Genomic DNA, 24,501 nt, shown 5'->3' on the forward strand with positions numbered 1-24,501 from the left:
TCCCGGATGCCTGCATCGTGACATTGCAATGCCTTCTGCCAGAGCTAGCCCACAGTGTGAACGGCAACACTCTAGGTAGAATTCCAGATGCCTGCATTGTGACATCGCAATGCCTTCTGCCAGAGCCAGCCCACAGTATGGAAAAGCAGGACTCTGAGCAGAATCCCAGATGCCTGCATCGTGACATTGCAATGCCTTCTGCCAGAGCTAGCCCACAGTGTGAACGGCAGCAGAGTAGAATCCCAGATGCCTGCATCGTGACATCGCAATGCCTTCTGCCAGAGCTAGGCCAGAGTGTGAAAGGGAGCACTCTGCGCAGAATCCCAAATGCATGCATCCTGACATTGCAATGCCTTCTGCCAGAGCTAGCCCACAGTTTGGAAAAGCAGCACTCTTAGCAGAATCCCAGATACCTGCATCATGACATAGGAATGCCTTCTGCCAGAGCTATCCCACAGTGTGAAAGGGAGCACTCTGAGCAGAATCCCAGATTCCAGCATCATGACATCGCAATGCCTTCTGCCAGAGCTAGCCCTCAGTGTGGAAATGCAGCACTCTGAGCAGAATACCAGATGCCTGCATCATGACATTGCAATGCCTTCTGCCAGAGCCAGCCCACAGGATGGAAAAGCAGGACTCTGAGCAGAATCCCAGATGCCTGCATCGTGACATTGCAATGCCTTCTGCCAGAGCTAGCCCACAGTGTGAACGGCAGCAGAGTAGAATCCCAGATGCCTGCATCGTGACATCGCAATGCCTTCTGTCAGAGCTAGGCCACAGTGTGAAAGGGAGCACTCTGAGCAAAATCCCAAATGCATGCATCCTGACATTGCAATGCCTTCTGCCAGAGCTAGCCCACAGTGTGGAAAAGCAGCACTCTTAGCAGAATCCCAGATACCTGCATCATGACATAGCAATGCCTTCTGCCAGAGCTAGCCGACAGTGTGAAAGGGAGCACTCTGAGCAGAATCCCAGATTCCAGCATCATGACATCGCAATGCCTTCTGCCAGAGCTAGCCCTCAGTGTGGAAAAGCAGCACTCTGAGCAGAATACCAGATGCATGCATTGTGACATTGCAATGCCTTCTGCCAGAGCTAGTCCACAGTGTGAACGGCAGCACTCTGAGCAGAATACCAGAAGCCTGCATCGTGACATCGCAATTCCTTCTGCCAGAGCTAGCCCACAGTGTGGAAAAGCAGTACTCAGAGCAGAATCCCAGATGCCTGCATAGTGACATCGCAAAACCTTTTGCCAGAGTTAGCCCACAGTGTGAAAGGCAGCACTCGGAGTAGAATCCCAGATGCCTGCATCGTGACATTGCAATGCCTTCTGCCAGAGCTAGCCCACAGTGTGAAATGCAGCACTCTGAGCAGAATCACAGATACCTGCATCATAACATTGCCATGCCTTCTGCCAAAGCTAGCCCAAAGTGTGGAAAAGCAGCACGCTGAACAGAATCCCGGATGCCTGCATCGTGACATCGCAATGCCTTCTGCCAGAGCTAGCCCACAGTGTGAACGGCAACACTCTAGGTAGAATTCCAGATGCCTGCATCGTGACATCGCAATGCCTTCTGCCAGAGCCAGCCCACAGTATGGAAAAGCAGGACTCTGAGCAGAATCCCAGATGTCTGCATTGTGACATTGCAATGCCTTCTGCCAGAGCTAGCCCACAGTGTGAAATGCAGCACTCTGAGCAGAATCACAGATGCATGCATCGTGACATCGCAATGCCTTCTGCCAGAAATAGCCCACAGTGTGAAAGGCAGCACTCGGAGTAGAATTCCAGATGCCTGCATCGTGACATCGCAATGCCTTCTGCCAGAGCTATCCCACAATGTGGAAAAGCAGCACTCTGAGCAGAATCCCAGATGCCTGCATCCCGACATTGCAATGCCTTCTGCCATAGCTAGCCTACAGTGTGGAAAAGCAGCACTCGGAGTAGAATCCCAGATGCCTGCATCGTGACATCGCAATGCCTTCTGCCAGAGCTAGCCCAAAGTGTGAAAAGGCAGCACTCTGAGCGGAATCACATATGCCTGCATCGTGACATCGTAATGCCTTCTGCCAGAGCTAGCCCACAGTGTGAAAGGTAGCACTCTGAGCAGAATACCAGATGCCTGCATCGTGACATCACAATGCCTTCTGCCAGAGCTAGCCCACAGTGTGAAAGGTAGCACTCTGAGCAGAATACCAGATGCCTGCATCATGACATTGCAATGCCTTCTGCCAGAGCTAGCTCAAAAAGTGAAAAAGCAGCCCTCTGAGCAGAATCCCAGATGCCTGCATCATGACATCACAATGCCTTCTGCCAGAGCTAGCCCACAGTGTGAAAGGCAGCACTCTGAGCAGAATCCCAGATGCATGCATTGTGACATTGCAATGCCTTCTGCCAGAGCTAGTCCACAGTGTGAACGGCAGCACTCTGAGCAGAATACCAGAAGCCTGCATCGTGACATCGCAATTCCTTCTGCCAGAGCTAGCCCACAGTGTGGAAAAGCAGTACTCAGAGCAGAATCCCAGATGCCTGCATAGTGACATCGCAAAACCTTTTGCCAGAGTTAGCCCACAGTGTGAAAGGCAGCACTCGGAGTAGAATCCCAGATGCCTGCATCGTGACATTGCAATGCCTTCTGCCAGAGCTAGCCCACAGTGTGAAATGCAGCACTCTGAGCAGAATCACAGATACCTGCATCATAACATTGCCATGCCTTCTGCCAAAGCTAGCCCAAAGTGTGGAAAAGCAGCACGCTGAACAGAATCCCGGATGCCTGCATCGTGACATCGCAATGCCTTCTGCCAGAGCTAGCCCACAGTGTGAACGGCAACACTCTAGGTAGAATTCCAGATTCCTGCATCGTGACATCGCAATGCCTTCTGCCAGAGCCAGCCCACAGTATGGAAAAGCAGGACTCTGAGCAGAATCCCAGATGTCTGCATTGTGACATTGCAATGCCTTCTGCCAGAGCTAGCCCACAGTGTGAAATGCAGCACTCTGAGCAGAATCACAGATGCATGCATCGTGACATCGCAATGCCTTCTGCCAGAAATAGCCCACAGTGTGAAAGGCAGCACTCGGAGTAGAATTCCAGATGCCTGCATCGTGACATCGCAATGCCTTCTGCCAGAGCTATCCCACAGTGTGGAAAAACAGCACTCTGAGCAGAATCCCAGATGCCTGCATCCCGACATTGCAATGCCTTCTGCCAGAGCTAACACACAGTGTGGAAAAGTAGCACTCTGAGCAGAATCCCAGATGCAAGCATTGTGACATTGCAATGCCTTATGCCAGAGGTAGCCCACAGTGTGAATGGTAGCACTCTGAGCAGAATCCTAGGAGCATGCATCGCGACATCGCAATGCCTTCTGCCATAGCTAGCCTACAGTGTGGAAAAGCAGCACTCGGAGTAGAATCCCAGATGCCTGCATCGTGACATCGCAATGCCTTCTGCCAGAGCTAGCCCAAAGTGTGAAAAGGCAGCACTCTGAGCGGAATCACATATGCCTGCATCGTGACATCGCAATGCCTTCTGCCAGAAATAGCCCACAGTGTGAAAGGCAGCACTCGGAGTAGAATTCCAGATGCCCGCATCGTGACATCGCAATGCCTTCTGCCAGAGCTATCCCACAGTGTGGAAAAACAGCACTCTGAGCAGAATCCCAGATGCCTGCATCCCGACATTGCAATGCCTTCTGCCAGAGCTAACACACAGTGTGGAAAAGTAGCACTCTGAGCAGAATCCCAGATGCAAGCATTGTGACATTGCAATGCCTTATGCCAGAGGTAGCCCACAGTGTGAATGGTAGCACTCTGAGCAGAATCCTAGGAGCATGCATCGCGACATCGCAATGCCTTCTGCCATAGCTAGCCTACAGTGTGGAAAAGCAGCACTCGGAGTAGAATCCCAGATGCCTGCATCGTGACATCGCAATGCCTTCTGCCAGAGCTAGCCCAAAGTGTGAAAAGGCAGCACTCTGAGCGGAATCACATATGCCTGCATCGTGACATCGTAATGCCTTCTGCCAGAGCTAGCCCACAGTGTGGAAAAGCAGCACTCTGAGAAGAATCCCAGATGCCTGCATCGTGACATCACAATGCCTTCTGCCAGAGCTAGGCCACAGTGTGAAAGGGACCACTCTGAGCAGAATCCCAGATGCATGCATTGTGACATTGCAATGCCTTCTGCAAGAGCTAGTCCACAGTGTGAACGGCAGCACTCTGAGCAGAATACCAGAAGCCTGCATCATGACATCGCAATTCCTTCTGTCAGAGCTCGCCCACAGTGTGGAAAAGCAGTACTCAGAGCAGAATCCCAGATGCCTGCATAGTGACATTGCAAAACCTTTTGCCAGTGTTAGCCCACAGTGTGAAAAAGCAGCACTCTGAGCAGCTCCCAGAGGCCTGCATCGTGACATCACAATGCCTTCTGCCAGAGCTAGCCCACAGTGTGAAAAACAACACTCTGAGCAGAATCCCAGATGCCTGTATCGTGACATTGCAATGCCTTCTGCCAGAGCTAGCCCACAGTGTGAAAAGTAGCACTATGAGCAGAATCCCAGATACCTGTAAGGTGACACCGCAATGCCTTCTTCCGGAGCTAGCCCACAATGTGAAAAGCAGCACTCTGAGCAGAATCCCAGATGCCTGTATCATGACATCACAGTGCCTTCTGCCAGAGCTAGCCCAAAGTGTGGAAGGCAGCACTCAGAGCAGAATCCCAGATGCTTGCATCGTGACATCACAATGCCTTCTTCCAGAGCTAGCCAACAGTGTGAAAGGCTTCACTCAGAGCAGAATCCCAGATGTCTGCATAGTGACACCACAGTGCCTTCTGCCAGAGCTAGCCCACAGTGTGAAAGGCATCACTCAGAGCAGAATCCCAGTTGCCTGCATCGTGACAAGAATCCCAGATGCCTGCATCGTGACATCACAGTGCCTTCTGCCAGAGCTAGCCCACAGTGTGAAAGGCAGCACTCAGAGCAGAATCCCAGATGTCTGCATAGTGACAATACAGTGCCTTCTGCCAGAGCCACCCCACAGTGTGAAAGGCATCACTCAGAGCAGAATCCCAGTTGCCTGCATCGTAACAAGAATCCCAGATGCCTGCATCATGACACCACAGTGCCTTCTGCCAGAGCTAGCCCACAGTGTGAAAGGCAGCACTCAGAGCAGAATCCCCCCAGTCTGGTTCCTAGTCTACTCTGACACAGGTTGCTGGTGGAGGTTGGGTGCGAGATGGGTTGGAGGCCGCCTTAAGAAAGAATCTATGTTGTAGTAATAAAAAGTGGTTTTATTGTGCACCACATGAATTGTAGGGGAAGGAGATCCCTGACTTGCTTTTGCCGTATAATATATTCTGACACATTTGGGGGCTTGTAGTTCAGGATTGTGGAAGTGTTTTCACCCGTGACAGTGCAGCACAGCAGACTAGCCCATTGAAGGCATTGTTACATTTAGTGGATAGGAAGCTGGGTGCATTGCCCACTGTCTCAATGAAGTCGCACAGGTTGAATATCTGTAACTAGCTGCACTCTCTCCCAGCCACCATGCACCTCACTCGCTGGTTTTCCTTCTATTTTTTCTTTTTATGGACATTCCGACCCCCCACAGCCAGGTTACTCTGATTACCCCGACCAGCCAGTGCTACACCCAGTGCAACGTAGCACCCAGCCTTTGACTGCTCAGCAGCTTCATTCCACAATTTGCATATTATGCTATGTCCTTCCGTTTACAGTTATTTCTTTCCTTCACATACATGAGCACCGACATCCAACTCACCCAGTCGGCCTGCCCACTGAACCTAGGTGTATCCACAACACCTACTGTTGAATTCAAAACGAGGCACCCTTTCGCATCCATGTCTCCTTGGAGACCAGACTGCTGCGCCCTTGCGCATGCGCGAGGGAGAGACGCTGACTCGACCCGCATGCGTACTTCATATTGCTCGCACAGCTCCTTCTCCTCTGAACGCGAGCGCCGCTTCTGTGCGAATCCGCCGCACGCCACCAGATCCATGCCTTTAGGTGAGTTCTACCCGACATAGGGCACCAGCCTCCCATTCAGGGCCCCACCTCACAGCCTGCACCATTCATTGACAGACTGTTACGGTCTCTTCATTTCCCTGTTTTGGTTCTTTTGTCTCTCCCCCCTACCCCCGACCAGCAGCTTCGATCTTCTGACCACCCAGACCTTACAGACAGGAACTTTTCTCCTGCCACCAAGACTCCTTTCACACCAAGGGACTCACGCAGCACCTCGACCAGCAGTATCCAGTCTAACAGGTACCCCCCTCTTTTTGTTACTTTTACATCATGTCAGCAACTAATAGGCTCCCCAGCCACATGTGCCTTAATCCACCACATATGTCTTTTTCAGGTCGCTCCACAATGTTTACCCAGCGTCCCTCAGCTAGCAGACAACCATCCTGTTACCATGAGCACTGCTACTATCAGCTCATACACCTAAAAACCTCCAAATGCAAGGTCAGTGCTTGGGGACGGAGGGCTTTCCCTAGTCTGTAGCCTCTCACAGGCGTTTTTAACATTTGCATACATGGTCCATGTTCTGGAACATCCAACAATATCTTATATATTGTATTTTAATCATAGGGAGACCTGGTTTTCCTGGCCCTAGAAGAAGGCTGCCATCCTTTCACAGCCGAAATGTCCCATGTCATTGTGTCTTGAACCTACATCATAGAGACCAATCACCTACATCATCCTTACCACCTTCAGTGTTGACGTCGCCTCTTATCAGACCCTATTTTTAGGTTTCTTGAAGTAAACATTGCATTGTACGAAGTACTGGTTGCAAAAAGTGTTGACAAATATGAAGTAATATTTTGGAACACAACACACAGGCAACACAACAGAGTAACAATATAGTATTGTGGAGACAACACACTATACTTATCTTACGAATGTGTTCTTTTTCGAAATGTTGGCAGAGTGCTATAAAAAGTCACTTTAGATTTTTGTACGACTTTACGTATAACAGGCAGCATTTTGTGGCTTCTGTGTTAAACATTTTTGTCCTTGCTTTTCAAAACTCAGCAAGCAGGGGACTATGTTTACTGCTTATCGTTTATATGTAAGTCTTTCAGCTAGCAAAATTGAATTACCCATGCTGAAATATGTGACCTAAATAAATAAAGGTTTCAATAACTGGTTTTCCAGTTTTTCCAGAATTTGTATTTGTACGTTTCCCTCCTATGATGCATACTTCTGAAGATGTATTTTACTTAATATGGAGATGTGTTATAATTGTTTCTACAGCAAACCATTGTAGTTTAAATGTTTGAGGTCAGGACCACCACCCTGTACTAAATAAGGGTGCATTGTGAAGGCACCAGCAAAACTTGTACCCTGGGTGTCAGGGCTGTGTGTCTAAATGAAAGATTGTGAATACAAACAAGGCAGGAGCATGGTTGATATTTTGCCCTGCCATAGAGAATATGTCAGGTGCAGAACACATTTTACAATGAGCATCATAGAAATTAACATGGCTAGGAAACACCTTCTGTCCAAATTGTTTATTAAAGGTGAATGGGCAGAACAAGAACATGAGGCCTGGCAATCTAGAATGATGCAACAGGTGACCACTATAAATATGGATGTGTGGCAGGATAGTGGTCTGTTACTTCAAGCCCTAGCAGATTTTTATATGACGCAGACAACCAGAGATGAGCAAATTAAAATGGTCCAGCTCACTGCATATATGTACTTCCATATGTTGATCATGGAAGAAAGATACCAGAAGAGTGTAGCATCTGTGAAAATTGGCAGCCGACGTGATGTAATTTGAGCAGCAAGAATATTGATTTGTGGGGATTTATCCCAGTGACTTTACAACCAGGCAACAGTCTTATAATAATATAATTTATTGTGACTTAGTTTACAATGAAACTTTACACATTAAAATGTTACCTAAATGAGAACAAGATTATAATGAAAAGAACCGTCAATAATTAACAAACATTACATATGGTATTACCACGAAAGGCAATACATAAAATTCTCTAAATATGCATTTCCTAAAACCATTAAAAAAAAACAGCTTCATTTTAAGTTCACATTTACAATAGTTCAGGTACCACATCCTACCGTGTATTCTCCATTAAAAATTACAGATGGAATATCAATCTTATTTCAGTATAGTTACAGTTCCTGTATAAATGGGGGCCTGTGTTGGCCAACAGCCCCTAGTGGGTTACAGCGATGGCTATACATCAACTCCTCTTTATGTCCGCCTAAATGGTTATATTAAGACTTATTTCCACCTTCAGCCAAACATTGTACAGCGCCGTCATGAGTCTTATACTGTTGGAGTTGATACAGTGATGCCAAAATAACTCCTCTTTAATGTAACCTTGGTTATGCACCAGCTGACCCAGGCCAAGCTTTATGGTACTTGACATTTTGTGACATTCAGTCAGTACATGTCTGGCCGTTTCTAGCTGATTCACTCCTTTGCATAACCGACAAATCCGTAATTCTGGGGGGATCCTGTCTCTGCTGCCTGTTATCATTAACGTAGGTAGTTGTTCTAGCCTTAGGAGTAATATGAATCGTCTAAGTCGCCTATCCGGGCATAAATTGAGATAATTCTGCAGATTTTTATAGTTATACAACCTATACTGGACAAACTGATAGCTTTTCAGCTTCTGGAGGTGAGCGTAATTTTCCAGCCAATCCCAGAGCTCTATGCGTTTAACCAGAGCCCTTTGCATGTCTACAGTTACCTTACCCTCTCTTGTTGGCCACCCAATGGTCGTCAGGAATTTAGACATTTGCTCCTTCAAAGGGCACGCGGATTTGTCCTTCGAGATCTCTAGGTAAGCTGCCTTAAGTAGCCCATTTTTAGTCGCAACAGTCTTATGGACATTATCATTTCAACATTGACAAGCATTTGATAAAGGCTCAGGTGAGCCAAAACACGTGTCATCACTAAGAAGAGGGCTATCTGTCTAATTTTTCTACATTAAAACAACAGTTGATTTTCCTACTGGCGCAGAGTCCTGGAGTCATCCTTTTTTCCGGAGTTTTCTTGTGGACGGTTGGGGCTTGTTTTCCATCCAAATCCAGCGACCCGCGACTTTATGAGGAACATAGTGAAGCAAACAATGATGTCTCTGGCCAATTAACAGGGATTGTAAGGAGTCGCCAACTTGCTAATAAGCCCCACGAATCCTTGTTTAACTCTGTGAAAAATCAATCTGAGTTAGTGGAGCAAGCAGAGAGAGAGATAAGGCAGGTAGAGGAGAAAGTGCTACAGAGCCAGAATTCTGAGTTAAAATTAGAAGACATTATTCAGCAGTTAAAAAATGAGTTAGCGGCACAGCAACAAATACATTCAGGGCAAGAGTCTCAATTTTCGGCACTAAGAGAGGAGTGTCAAGAAGGGGTTGAGAATCTGAGAGAGTCAACTAAAATTGAACCAACAAGTGACATACAATAGAGCCTTAGATGATGTGTGCATTTCAAAATCAGATGAAGCAATTTAAAGAGGAGAATAACCAGTAGGTGATAAAGGAGGTCCAACCCCAGGAGGAATTTGACCAGGAATGCCAGAAGCTGAGCGCTATGAAGCAGCAGAGAAATCACCTCAGTGAACAGAATAACACATTGTTTCAGGGAAAAGATGCCCTGTGTCAGGAAGTGTGCCAGTTAAAGACATACCTTGAGAAAAGCGAGTTATGTTTTCAGGAACTGACTAAAAAGAGGGTAGAAAATTAAAAAGTAAATTGGACACGTAAGCAAGTAGAATTGGATTTAGAGCAGAGAACACAGGCCACCAATACACAGAGATTAGCCTCCTGCAAAAGAAGAGGTCTGGGTGTTTACAGATAATACAAGATTCACAGAAAGAAAATGAGTCCCTTTGTGAGGAGAACAAGGGACTCCATGGCCAAGTAGTGGCACAAAGCAAGGTCATAGAAGCTACTCAAGCCCTAGTAGCAGAGCTCAATGCTCAGGTATCTATCTACCACCAAGAGATAGGGGCTGAGGAAGATAAAGCAGAGAGATTGGAGAAGGAAACGGCTAGATTCAGTCAGGCCTTGAGAAACCTTGAACAGTTAGGGTATGGAAGGGCAACCCCTGACTACTGTGGGATGTTCTCTTTACCTGGGGCCTCAGGCCAACCCACCACATTATATGCGCAAGGGGATGTACATTTCATGCCTACCAGTTCACAAGAACAGGGAAATATGAGGCAGCTGGACTCAATTAGGCTTAGTATGACTGAGCCGGAATGCTAGTCCCTATCAGACATTGACTCCCATGATGAGAAGATCAGTGAGTTAGACTGGCAGAAACACTGGTTAGAAAGGGACCATCTGGTCCACTTTGCAGATAGAGAAAAATCAGAGTTCAGGCCTCAAAAGAGCATCTTGAAAACCTCCACCCATTTAGGGAGGTGGGGGATTTCTCCACAAGACCTGGAAAAAGGGAGGAGCAAGATAAGTACTTCCCGGTGCGAAAAAGGGAACCCAAGGGAAGTGACCCAGAGAGTCCGCAATACAGCAGGGGAGTAGAGACTAGACCCCGTCATTCTGGGAGGGACTTCCAGTTTTGAGGAATCAGGGAACGCCTAGAGGACAAGGAGTGTACCAGAAATAGTACCAGCTTTGAGTCAGAGGGCGAATGGACTCAGGTGTAGCAGACAAAGAAGGCTGAGAACTCTTGTAAAAGACCCAATTTGACAAATAAAAGCCATCAGAAGCTTCATGACTCTTGGACACAAAAATGGCAAAGCTTCTTTGCTGGGCTGGAGGATCAAACTCATTCAAGATGGTCTACCTACAAGACGGCCATCTTGGAACACTTCTCCATGCACAGGAACCCTCAGGAGGACCGCAAAGCGGCCTACAATGCCCCGTAGAGAGTTTTTGCAGGAACTGAAGCAGCCATTTGCCCAGACGGGTGCGTACAAATAGTAGGGAATTTATCAATACTTATTTTCATGCCCTCCTTAAGTATATCATGACACAACTGGTTAGGGACTTCCATGACCAAAGGACCCTGGATTGGGTAATAGAATAGGCTACCTGGATCTATGAAGTCCAAAAGCCAGTGGAAAATAAAAATACTCAAAGAAATCCCAAACCATCCAACACCCCCACTGCTGGCAAGGCGGCGGAGGTGAAGAATAACCCCATTTTGAACCTAGAAATGGGAGGGGGCCTAAAAATACTTCTCCCTCTAATAAACCAAATGAGAGGCAGAGGAGACCCTCTGATCAGTCCCAAGTAGGTAGTAGGCAGGCAGGATATCCCACCAATGCGTCACCTGACTCTGCCACCTATATTAGCACAAGATACAAGGGTAACAGACCCATCTTGGGTACGTATGGACTCCCCCGGCACAAGGGGGAGGGGCTCCAATCAGGTAAGTACAGCCCCGGGAAACTTCCCTCAAAACTTCCCTCAAACCTTCCCACAAAACGTCCCATAGAACTTCCCTCTGGAAGAAAGAAATATTCCATCCTCCAACTTAAGTTTCTTCCCTAGGCACCCTCCAAACCCCAACTTCCAGAATAATCCTACTCTCTCTCCCTGCTTTCAGGATTCAGGACCCCCAAATCAGGGAGAAGGGAGACCAAGGGTGGAGGGTTACCAGGGAAATCCTCAATACCCAAGCCACCCTTCTAGAGAGCCGAAAAGGTATGACTCTAGACCCCCCTACCAACAAGAGAGGATGTCCCAACTCAGGTCCAAAGTCTGACCCAAGACCCGAGACACATGTTGAGGCCTCAGCAGGGCCCTCAAATGAACATGGCTGCCCAGAACAGCTCAAATCTAGGGTCTGGTACCCTGGAGCAATGATAGGGAGAAAACCCTGACAATCAACAGGTTCCAGAGGAGGAGGCCTGGGGGGAAGGGAGATGCAAAGCCCTAGAGGAAGCTTCCTTTCTCACTCAAGAAAAACCTCATGAAACATGTGAACCTGAACCCAAATCTGCTACCCCCGAAAAGCTGCAACCTAGGGAACAGAGGTAAGTAGGAGAAACCAAGGGACAAAGAAAACCCATTTCAGGAGGAAGTCTGCATCCTCCAGTTTGAAGGGGAAGAACCCCAGGAGGGTTCAGGGAAGAAAGTCTTCTCTGTCAATGATGGGGGGATTCCTCCCTAGAATAAATGGGCCCAAAAGACCCTAACTTAGACTGGGTAAGTATGCAGACTGACCCAGAACCGCCAATTCCTGAACCCCAACCACATCACCCCAATGACTCTGAAATAAATGAGGGATCCTCTGCCCAAACCGGTTCAAGTGACTGTCTCCAGGAAAAGGGGGACAGCCAAGGATTAGGGGAAAAAGGGGACAAATATCAGGGTGCCAAATTTTCTTTCTAGATTCCCAGATTCCGACACAGAAAATTGCCCAAGATTACACAGTGTCAGAGTTCAAAATAAAGAATTTAAATGCCAAACTGGCCCAAAATGCACATTTTCTTTGCCCCCTTGAGGAGAGGGAAGGCAGATGTTATGCCTCCGTCAAGGTACAAGGCCAATGTGCATTTTCAGCACTAGTGGATGCAGGATCCCAAGCCACCCTTCTGTCCAAAAAGGCATTTGACCAAATAAATTCAGGAAGGGGAGAGAGTCACCAAATTCCCCTCACATCTCTTCCTAGACAACTCCAAAAATTCTTCGGAAATGCATGCTAAAATGTTACATTGGTGACAAAAGCATAGATCATAATTAATGGGTTGTGAGAGATATCCCCTCTGCATTCTACTTAGGCAGTGACATTCTCAATCGATTCACACTTAATTTGGACCAAATTAATTACAAAGTCTGGTTCTGACTGGGGGTAACACCATGGGCTTTGACAACCTTCAGAAAGCATTTAGGTCAGCTCAATTGCTGCTGTAGGCAGTTGAAGTTGAAACTGGAGAAGAGGTCACAATCTCAGGACTGGTCTGACAATTCACTATACCCCTAAAAATTAAGCGAGGACAGAATCTCCAAAACCAGGACACTTATATAAATTTAAATGATCACCTCTAACAGCAGGGGTTGTATGTGTACCCAACACCACTAGTTGACCTAGAACACGACACCATTTGAATATCGGTGGATAACAGTGACCCTAGGAGTATCACTAGGTGTGCAGACACCTTTATTGGAATGGCGGTTGATGCCCAACATTTCTCCATTGACTTAGGGAATGAGATTATGGGGAAAATCCCAAATGACTCTTACTTCTATGACGACGACTTACCACCAGGTGTACTCTTCCTGCCCTTACTGGGGGAAGAGGTAACCTGTGACATCAGGAAGGGTCAGGTGGTATTTCAGGTCAACAGTGACTGCCTCTCCTACTTGAAACCTCCTGTCCAGGCTAACACCATAACAAGAGATCTCTCCATGCAACTGGAGGATACCGTGGAAATTGCAAGACCTGAGGCATTTCCAGGATTCAGGCTGATGGTAGAGGAACAAATCAACCTCACTGATGCCTGTGAGACCGAGGAGAAAAAGCAAAAGCTGAAACAGGTGTTTTTGGATTTCCAAGAGATTTGTGCCATGGACTCGTACGACTGTGGTTGCACCGAGATACACTCCACATCCATACCAACTGACCCTGTGATGGCTTACGTATTTGTGAAGCAATACCTATTACCCCTTGTGTCTATGGAGCCACTGACAGAGATCACAAAGAACTTAGAATCCTGTGAGATAATTCGTCCAGTCCACAGTACCTTTATTAACCTAGTACTGGGGATACTAAAACCCAATGGCCAATGGAGACTTTGCACAGACCTTAGGGAGTTAAACAAACAGGTTTGCATGTCAATATGGCCTCTTCCCTACAGCGATCAGGGACTGGCCCAGATCCAAGGGTCAAAGTTCTATACAACCATTGACCTGACCAACGGTTACTGGACAGTACCTGTGAGTAGAGAAGACCAGTAAAGGCTAGCCTTTACCTTCCGTGGGCAGCAGTACATGTAGACCCAAACCCCCTTTGGATATATAAACTCTGGCAACAAATTTAACATCTTTCTGCACAAGGCCATGCCCGACGTGGGTGAAAGGGGAAACCTGGCCTATGTGGATGATGCTCTAATCAAAAGCTCAACCGTGGAGGAACACATAGCTGAAATCCGCTATGTTCTGACCCCGTTGAAGAAAGCCAGAGCGAAACTGTCCTTCCAGAAGGTGCAGTGGGGTAAGACCCGCATTAACTTCCTAGGGCATGAAATCACCTCTGAGGGTCTCAGTCCCCATGTGAAAAAGGTGGAAGCATTATTGAAATTAAAATACTCTATGACCCTGCGTGAACTAAAAAGCCTTCTTAGATTTACTAATTATTGTAGAAAGTTTATAGAGGACTACGCAGAGGTCACAAGACCCTTGGTCCATTTACTAAAGGCTGTGGTCAAGTGGGAGTGGGGTCCAGAGCAAGTCGAGGCAGTAAAACAACTGAAGAGAAGCCTTTCACAAGCACCCTGTATAGCTTACCCCATCAAAAACAGGGAGTTCTTCTTGGAAACGGGGTTCTCAAACACTTGCTTAATCGCAGTATTATATCAAAAGCATGACAAGGTCAACAAACTCATCTCATATGTGAGTACGACTTTGTCCCCTGTGGAGCAAAAATGCAATGATCGTGCAAAGGCACTCCTGGAAACGCCCTTGCAATATCTTCAAAGTGACCGACTGCGGACCGGGAACATGAGTAATTCTAGAATTATTTCCTGGATTCTGTCCATGCAAGGATTTCCTGTGGAGGTCAGATATGGGCAAAACAAGAGAAGTCCCCTCCCCGTGCAAGGTTTGGCTGACTTGCATGATTGTGCTCAAGAAAACTGTCTTGAGGACGAAAGTCTAAAAATCCAAGACAAGGCGTACCTGACTTCCCCGCACAAAGTCTATGAGCAAGACGCGTGCCAGGGGATACCCACAGTTTATGTTTATGTGGATGGGTGCTCCTACCATGTTGACAACAATGGGGAAAAAGAACTGGTGGCTGCCGTTGGCAATGCCTGGGTGAATGATGCCCTGGAGCACTCTGCTGGGTTCAAGATCGGTCCCCAAAGCAGTTAGGTGGCAATGTTGATGGCAGTACATAAGCATCCTCACCGCCATGCAACACTGACTCCACAAACTGGTCATAATCACTGATTCAGATTATGTCAGGAATGGGTTTTTGGAGCACCTGATAAATTGGAAAAGCCGAGGCATAATGTGTGCTAACAACAAACCGCTCAAGTATGGGAAACTAATACAAGCCATTGATGATCTGTCACCTCTAAGGAGATGTGCATCTACTGGAAAAAGATAAAAGGTCACGCCAAAGTAGAGGCACCAGACAAAACCGGAAATGACTTGGCTGACCAGTTGGCCAAAACCAGAGCCATCCACAGGGATCTCATAGAGATCAAGTCCCTGTTGGGAGAAATCCAGGTTGATGCTGTCACCCGGTCCCAAACACTTGCCTAAAGTGAACTCTCAACTGCCCAGTAGAGTAAGGAAACCCCAGATGCTGATTTGATTACGGCACAAAAAGGGGATCCCATTATTGGAAAATGTTATCAACACATTGAAGATCACGTGAATTTTCCTCGGACGGAAACTGATTACATCGGGAAAGAGGATCTCCGGGTGTTGATGAAGGTTTCCAAAATGTTCTGAATCAAAGACGGTTTGTTGGTACAGAGATCCATCTCTGGATGTGACCAGTGGGTGGTACCTACCTCATTCCAAAGCCTGATGTTAAGTCACGCCCATGATGCGGTCACAGCCGGTCATCAGGGGTTTCATATAACTTTGGAAATCTTGCGAGAGTTCGCATATTAGCCATACATGGGTCAGGACCTCGACCAATACTTGAAGGGGTGTCTTGTGTGCGCGCAATTTCAGCCAAGTTATCTCACACACTGAGCTCCCCTAGAGAAAAGGTTGATGACACTGCCTTGGTCATATTTGCAAGTACATTTCATCGGGCCTGTGATTCGCCCATGATATGCTCCTCTAGAGGAAACAAGTAATATGTACTATCCCAGGAGAAGTATGATATTTCACAGTGATTGACTTGAAAAATGCATTTTTCTCAATTCCGTTGTACAAAGACTCACAAGACTTAACTTCCTTTACGTTTTGATAAATTCAACTGAAACATACTTGTTTACCTAAAGGGTAGTATGAGTCTCCATCGATCTTTAATAGAGTCCTGCAGATGGACCTTGGCAATATTGATTTGAAAAGTACTGTGATACAGTACGTAGATGACATTCTGATTTGTAGCATAACCGAAGGTGAGTGCAGACAAGATTCGATTTAATTAATGACTATCCTTGCAGAAAAGGGATACAAAGTAGATAAAGAGAAGTTACAGTATTGCCAAGAAGAAGTGTTGTATATGGGCCAGTTGATCTTACATGAGGGAAAGAAGGTGACACCTGAAAGAGCTGAAGCAATTATGAAAACTGCTAAACCGCACACGGTAAAGCAGATGCAACAATTTTTGGGATTATGTAATTATGTGAGAGCATGGGTGTTTGACTATAGCTCATACACAAGACCCCTTTTGCAGGCTTTAAAGAAAGCATAGGTGAATAAAGAAAAAGAAGAATGGACTGAGGAAGGAGTGGAAGGATTTGAAGAGTTGAAAAAAGCAATTTGTACAGCTCCAGCTTTAGGAATTCCCGATTATGCTGACAAATTCTTTTTATTTTCACACACTGATGGCACAGTTATGACTGCAATGGTAGCACAGGCAAACTACACTATGGTACAAACCCCTCACATATTATAGTGGGATGCTAGACCCAGTCATGAAAGAGCGTTTTCTGTGCAAACCGTCATTGGCAGCAGCCATGTTCGCAATTGAGAAGTCTGCAAGCATTGTAATGGATTGTTCCATTACACTTTTTTTAGAGCATGCTGTGTTTGCCATTTTGGAGAAACCTAAGGGTACATTGACATCTCAGAGAGCTTCCGTGTACAAAGTTATTATATCCAATCCAGCGATTAAAATTGTCAGATGTAAAATAGTGAACCCTGCCACATTTGTAACTGAGCCATTGGCAGAGGGTGAGCCTGCGCATGATTGTGCGAACTATGAGGAGTATTATGACGATATACCAAGAGTTAAAGGAAATGCGCTGTCAAGTGGAGAGATATGCTTTATTAATGGTTCTTCGAAAATGTATCAAACAAGTGGGAAAAGGCAATCTGGCACAGCTGTAGTGAGATATAGAGCAAACGGCGAGTTTGAAATTGTAGCAAGTGCAAGACTACCGTCTCACTTTTCAGCGCAAGCGGCAGAATTGGTGGTGCTCATTGCAGTGCTTGAAAAACACAAAGGACAGGAAGTGACGATATACAGTGGCTCTGCCAATGTGACGTAGACTATACATGCAGGCCTAACACGTTGGAAAAGGAGAGGCTACCTCCAACTGGACGGCACTCCAGTGCAGCATGCATTACTATTGGGTAGGCTTATTAAGGGACTCCCTTATAATATATATATATATATATATATATATATATATATATATATATATATATATATATATATATATATATATATAAAATAATAAGACTCCCAGTAGCCACAGCGATAGTTAAATACGCAGCACATACTAAGCAAACAGATTTTATTTCTTGCGGGAATGAAGCGGCAGATGCAGAAGCCAAAAGGGTTGCATATACACCAGATATTTCAAGTTTTGATGTTCCAGAAGTTAAGGAAAAAGTGGTTAAGATTATGGTCGTAAATGAAGGGTTTAACCATTTATCAAGAGCTCAGTTAATGGAAATACAAGGAAGTGTACCACAGGAAGGTCAAGAGTTATAGAAACTAAGGGGGTGTTCTTTATCCCCACAGAATCATTATGGTGACAGGACAGTACCGGAAAGCCGGTGATGCCAGTGGCATTATTAAGGAGAGTACTTGAACAGCTGCACTACCAGACACACGTAACTAGGGAGAGTCTTGCTGCAGCTATTGCAGAAGACTGGTTCATACCAAGCCTGTTAGAACATGTTGCATTTTATGTAGTAAATTGCATCGTATGACAAAAATGTACTGCTGGGCATACACTGCGAACAAGTAGAGGAGTGAATCCTTGACCGAATGGTTCTTTACAGCATTTACATATTGATTATGTTGACATGCTGCATGTATGTAGTGGCTATAGGTATTTGATAGTGGTGTTGTGTCCCTTCTCCAGGTGGATCAAAGCAGGTCCTTGTACACACCCTGATGCCACTTGTGCAGCAAAGCTTTTAGTACGTAAAGTCTTTCCAAGAATGGGAGTGTGTGAAGTGCTGAGATCCGATATGGGCCACATTTTGTTAATTAAGTATTTCATCAGCAAATAGGATTGTTATTGAATATTAAATATAAGTTTTCTTCTGCTTATCACGCGCAAGCAAACGGGATATGACTCAACGGCCTCTTAACACAGAGTCTCCAAGTTAAAATTCACACTGAAGAAGGGATAGCTATATTGCCTGCCCTTAGCGTTATATGCCTTAAGGAATCAGCCTGGTTCGGACCATCACCTCACACCCCACAAATTAGTGACAGGAAGATGAATGAGAATGCCTTTGACTCCTCCATCAAGGAGCAGAAGTGATGCCCAGAGTTCTGCAAAACTGTTAGGAAAAGAATTAAATGAGTACTTAACATGTATGACCGCTAGTATCTCTGTCATTTCAGATCAACTCAAGTGCCAGGGGGGTCGGTCTCAGAACACAGATGAAGACCATTCAGCACCCAGAGTTTCTAAACTATTATCAGCACCTAGATTGTTTATTGCTGATACAATACTAATCAGGAACTTTACTAGAAAGGGGCAAGTACCTAGATTTGTTGGGCCCTTTATCGTGGAAGACATTACTCCCTCTGCAGTAAATGTTCAAGTCAGGAGAGCCTGGATCCATCTTAACGATGTTAAAACCTTCACTGGAGAGGCCGACGCACCGCTAGCAATCGATTCGGAAGCAAGACAAGAAGAAGAATTTCCGCATATGTGGACTCGATCAATGACGAGGAAGTTGGACGATAAACTCACAAATTAATTAATAAGTGCAGATTTGGACTTGGACTGTGGCTCCCTTGAACACTCCTTATAGATATTATAGCAGATGTGCAAAACCATTTCTTGAGCCACAGAGTTCTTTAAAAATGAACTTTAGAAAATTGTCAATGCATCATACAAAATGCCTGAGCTAGATTTTGAATTGAATTTCGACAAATTGAAATGAGAGCAGTATCCAGATTCATTCCTTACTGAGTATTTGTTCGATTGAATTTATGGTTCTGACAAACGATGATGTCAATAGGTTCTTACTTGCTCTTTTCATGTATATTTTCGGAGTTTATCCTGCTCTTGCTGGGTGTAGTGTCAACATACATACTTTTCTGCATGATCCTAAAATTGGCCCTGCGATAAGGAGGCTATTTACGGTGATAATTGAACAGATTCTGCAGTTAACTGATTTACCTGAACTGCCTGATTAAAAAGGTGTTTTCCTTCCTTAAAGTAGTATACAGGCATAATGAGGAATCTTGAAAATGGTACAATTTCAGAGAATGAGCCAGGCCAAGAGATTTCAGAATGGCGCAAGTGGTGGGGTTTCATTTGCTGCTTTTTCATATACGTGTTTACAATCATGCTTTGTGCCTTTCTGTTTCTTCTGATTTATTATTTTATTGATCCAAAGAATCCAGAAATTCCTTTGCTTCTCCCCACTCCAGTAACTCATGAAGATTTATCAATTGCAAATTAACCTAGTTCTCAAGTGTTCTCTGCCCAGGGCAGAGCTGCTTTAGAATTATTTCCATGGGCAGCAACCATTCTGTTGGGAAGACGCAAAAGGAGTACAGAGGAAGATGATAATACTGACACATATTTAGACAGCATGTTACATTTGGGTAACCACATGTGGTATCAGCACATGAAAAAGGTGGGTGGGAAAACCTCTAAGGAGTGCTGCTATGTTTGTGCTCTCATACCTTATGCTCTGGGCACCTCTAAAATCTAAAATCTTCATAGCTGCAGAAGTACCAGTACAGAAAGCTCATTGTCTAACGCATCTTGCACTCTGACAGACACAAGGTCAGTTACAGGGTTGAACAGCATCTTTGATATGGGTGACTGAGAAGACATCTCCAAGAGAAGATAACTACTTGCAAGATTTGAAGACAAAAGAAAAGCCAGAGACACAAAATCTAGTGATAAGATATGAACCGTCTGGAATAAACGGAGCAGGTATCAGAAGAGAAGAAAACAAGATGCTAGATTGTCAAGGCAAAACTCCAGAAGAAGTACGGAGGTGTAAGGAAAGAGGCCAATTACAAATTGAAGGAACGGTGTTGACTCCGGAACGATGGGTGGAAGTCCTGATTGTGTGCAGAGCAGCAGCTATACCAGGATTTTATACGCCAGTTATAAATACAGCAGAGAATGAATGCAAGCACCACTGGTCGAAGATTGTAAAACTGTTGACATGGGTCAATGATAAAAAAGGACCTTTGCAGATAGTGCCTCTGGCCAGTGCAGCCCTATGCTTCAGAAATAATGGTACAAGGAAGGTTGGAGAAAATAATCAGTGTGGCCGAATCTTTGATGTACCAGGCATGAAGGATTGAACAGTAGTACTAATGAATCACTACTGAACCTGTGGGTCCAGAGCTTACATGAAGCTGCCCAAGGATTGGGAGGGATGTGTTCCCTAGTGCTTATTCATGTTCCAGCATTAGTGATTCCAAAAAGTGACTTGAACATTGTAGAATTTCCAAAAGCAGATGCCCATTTGAGGAAGAGAAGATTATTGAGTTCCTCAATCGAATCCGGAGAGAAAATACATTTTCAGCGTAATCAATAGAAGCCTTTGATGCCATTCCATATGAGCACAGGTTGTTCAGCCAGAGTGCAGCAGTCTTCATGACTTTCTTTATGACTGGGATTCAGACGATGGCCAATGCCAAATGGATATAGATTAACAGATGGGAACCCCTGCAGATGATCAACACCACTAAAAAGGGATTCAAAGCGATCAAGGAAGAACTAAGAGCCATAAGAATGATGACTCTCCAGGACAGATATGTCCTTGACATGATCGCAGCAATGGAGGTGCCCCAAAATTGGGAAATCATGTTGCATGTTCACACCTTCTCATGATGACGAGAATGGGACCTCAATGGAGGCCATAACGCTGCTGACAAACCTGCACAACAAGATGGAAGATGAGACAGAAGATATTGCAGATGACAGCTGGATCTTCTCATGGGTTCCACAATGAATGGATAATATCTGCAAGCTCCTGGGAGTAATACTGGTGATGGTGATGTTTGGATTCTGTGTGATCAGGATAATAATCACACAATGTAAGAAGACAGTGAAGAGAGCAGTAGGAATGAAGATCATGATAGATGTCGAATCAGGGTCTGGACCCAAGTAATTGACAGATGAAGAAATCAGAGACTACCTAAAGGCCAGTAACTTAGCATCAGAGGGATCGAAGTTCTTGCATCCAAGGAATCACAAGAAATATGTCGGACAATGGATTTACTGCAACCCGAATGTCAGAGGTAGTCATATGACCTGGAGTGTTGAGGAACATGTAACATCGGCAGGATCTCTGAAAGGCATAATGAAAATGTGCACTCCAAAGAAGCACTTTTTCAAGAAAGCATGGCGAGATGTGGAAACTGGTGAAGGAGTGGTCGATGAATCGGCCAGAGCGGGGAGTGTAGAGGAGCAGCCGAGCGCCTCCACAGGAAGTCCTGTCCCTATTTTGCCTTTATGCTGGAAACCGGAAATTGTGACATGTGCAACCCCAGTAATAATACCTGTTAAGATGGATTTCTGAACTCTGACTTGGTGGGCAGAGGTTCATAAGGCCAGCCTAGTTTCTTGGAACAGGGCAACCTCTGCACAAGCCAGACCAATCAAGGTAGCTAAGGCAGGCGGTCAAGACTAAGTCTCAAGAGGGATGAGGGTGACTAAAAGACCTCAATGAGCACACAGAGTAAGGACACTTACAAATTACTCACAGACAGGTGTTATATCAAAAATAATAACAAATTTATTGCAAGGCCTTTGTAACTCAGACCATAGCAAAATAATCACAGCAATACTAAGTAAATCAACACAACACTATCAATACAAAATACATACAAGACCATTGGGGTCTAAAGGGTTAAGTGCACAAAATATGTCGACAACCTAGATGGGAAGGAAACAGGCAGTGCAGGTAGTCTTTAGGCCCCTTTGACATCAGCAACACACCTAACTAAGACGCAGTCTAAGCCCTAAGAAGAGAGGAGCCTTGTGCTCAATAGTAGATGCAATGCAAGTGCACGCAGTTGTTCCAATGGGCAAAACGGGGTCTCTTCAGGGGTCTCTAGCAGCTCAGGAAGGTGGATGAGCGAATGAAGAATAAGTTCCCACTATTCAGGGAGGACCTCCACTTGAAGGCAGAGGCAGTTCCAGAGTGCGGGATGGAGTGGCTAGTTCGCACTAGCAGTGGAAAGGAGTTGGACCCCTAGAGGCCACTGGTGCATAAAAAGGGGCCCAGCACTAGGGATCACTGGTTAGTGTTGGAAGTACTCACCGGTCCCAGGCGCACCCCGACCCCAATTTTGCCAGTTCAGTCTACTTGCTTGCAGGTTCGAACGCGACAAAAAGGACGTCTCTGCGGCTTTCAGTTCCTGAGATACAGTGAGGATTCCCAAATGGGACAGTGGTGATTTCTCCACTCCGGGTGGATGAATGGACCTGATTTCACTGCAGTAGGCTTCAGGGGCAAGAGTGTCACAAATGCAGCACACTTGCAAAGGTTGTTGCCACGGCAGGGCAACACGGTAACTGCGTATGCTCTGGTGCTGGCGCACTCGTCTCACTTCGACCTGGGAATGCCAAGTGTACGAAATTCGGTGTGAGGGTGACGTGGACACAGAGCTAACAGTATACAAAGTTTCGAGGGCCTCCTTGAAACAAAGGCATTGATAGAGCAAAGCAACTGGGTCAGCTGGTCACTCCACTGGTTGGCCCAGGGACACTTCAGAGAAAGCTTACTTGCAGGTTTTGATGAAGGTGCAGAGAATAGTTTGTCCCACTATTCCAATGGGTCAAAGCATCGTCGCAGACCTTCTAAGATGACCAGATGCAGAGGGGTCCCACGGGACGACAGCGGGCTCAGGGTGCTAAACCTTCCAGCGGGTCACCAGCAGTTCCTCGACTCAACTTTGTAGTTTCAGGATACTTGGATCCTATCCTTCGTTCAGAGAGAACTCCAGAGATCGACATGGTATGGGTGTTTTCAGTCTCCTCTTATCCAAAGTTCCCTTTGTGCCAAAATGGAGAGGATCCAGTGGGAGATTTGCGCACAAACACACACTCCATACATGGACCAATCATGGACCACGGTGGTCCCAGTCATTCACAGCACTCCAGACTCTCTGGCACCCAGGATGTGTATTGGAGACAGACACCCCAGCCCGCATCCTGGAGACACACATACAAGGCATGCAGAAGCCCGCCAAAGTATTGCATTTCCTGGGTAAATGCACGACTAAATAAGGACTGACCCGGGTTGGCTCGACCTGGGAAAGGTGAAGGGGCAAGATGGCCAAAGGACAAGATAAAGAACCTCGTGGCATAGCCATTTTGGAGCCAGGCCACCTATTTGTGCCAAACGCGGTTAACGCAGATAACATGGCAGGAAAGGGTTAAAAATAATGCAAAAAGATAGCTGCCACCAGCCCTGTCCATGACACATCGGTACATCTCACAAAAAGTCCATCGGGAGCATCTAGGGCATTTTGGAAATGACTACAGAGCCAAGTACACTCTACTGGAAGGTACCTTGTGTACTTGTTACATGTTGCAGAAAAGTTGCAACATTGGAAAAAGACTAAGGGAAACAAAGTGTCCCAGTACTGACTGTTTTAAGGGCATGTCAGTTTCCCCATCAAAAGTGAATGAAAACCCAGAGGAGTGCAGCTGAAGGCTGTGCTTGTCTGGCAACGTCAGTCTATGGTGTCTAAAAAGCAGCAAAATGTTTGGGGGTGTACACATGGAGGGAAAATTACATACAATTATGAAATCTTTCCTAACACTCCCCCCTCCCAGACTAAGGACAGGGGGGGACTAATCCACCGCTGGATGTGTTTCTTGTTCAGGTCGGTTAAACATTTTGGACAACCCATCAGCATTGCTATGTTGGACACCTGGCCTATGCTCAATAGTGAAGTTAAAGCCTTGCAGACGCATGGACCACCTGAGCAACTTTTGATTCTCTCCGTTCATATTCATTAGCCACTTTAAGGGTTTATGTTCTGTTTGCACAGTGAAGTGGGTCCCATAGAGGTAGGGCCTGAGCTTCCTTAGGGCTCACACAGCAGAGAAACATTCTTTCTCCACGGTGGACCATCTGAGCTCTCTGTCCTTAAACTGGCGACTAATTAAGCCAATAGGGTGTTCCTTACCCTTCTCATCTACTTGTGATAGTACAGCTCCTATCCCAGTGTCAGAGG

The sequence above is a fragment of the Ambystoma mexicanum genome, chromosome 2p (assembly GCF_040938575.1).
Source record: "Ambystoma mexicanum isolate Mex_15411 chromosome 2p, UKY_AmexF1_1, whole genome shotgun sequence".
NCBI classification, from domain to species: Eukaryota; Metazoa; Chordata; class Amphibia; order Caudata; family Ambystomatidae; genus Ambystoma; species Ambystoma mexicanum.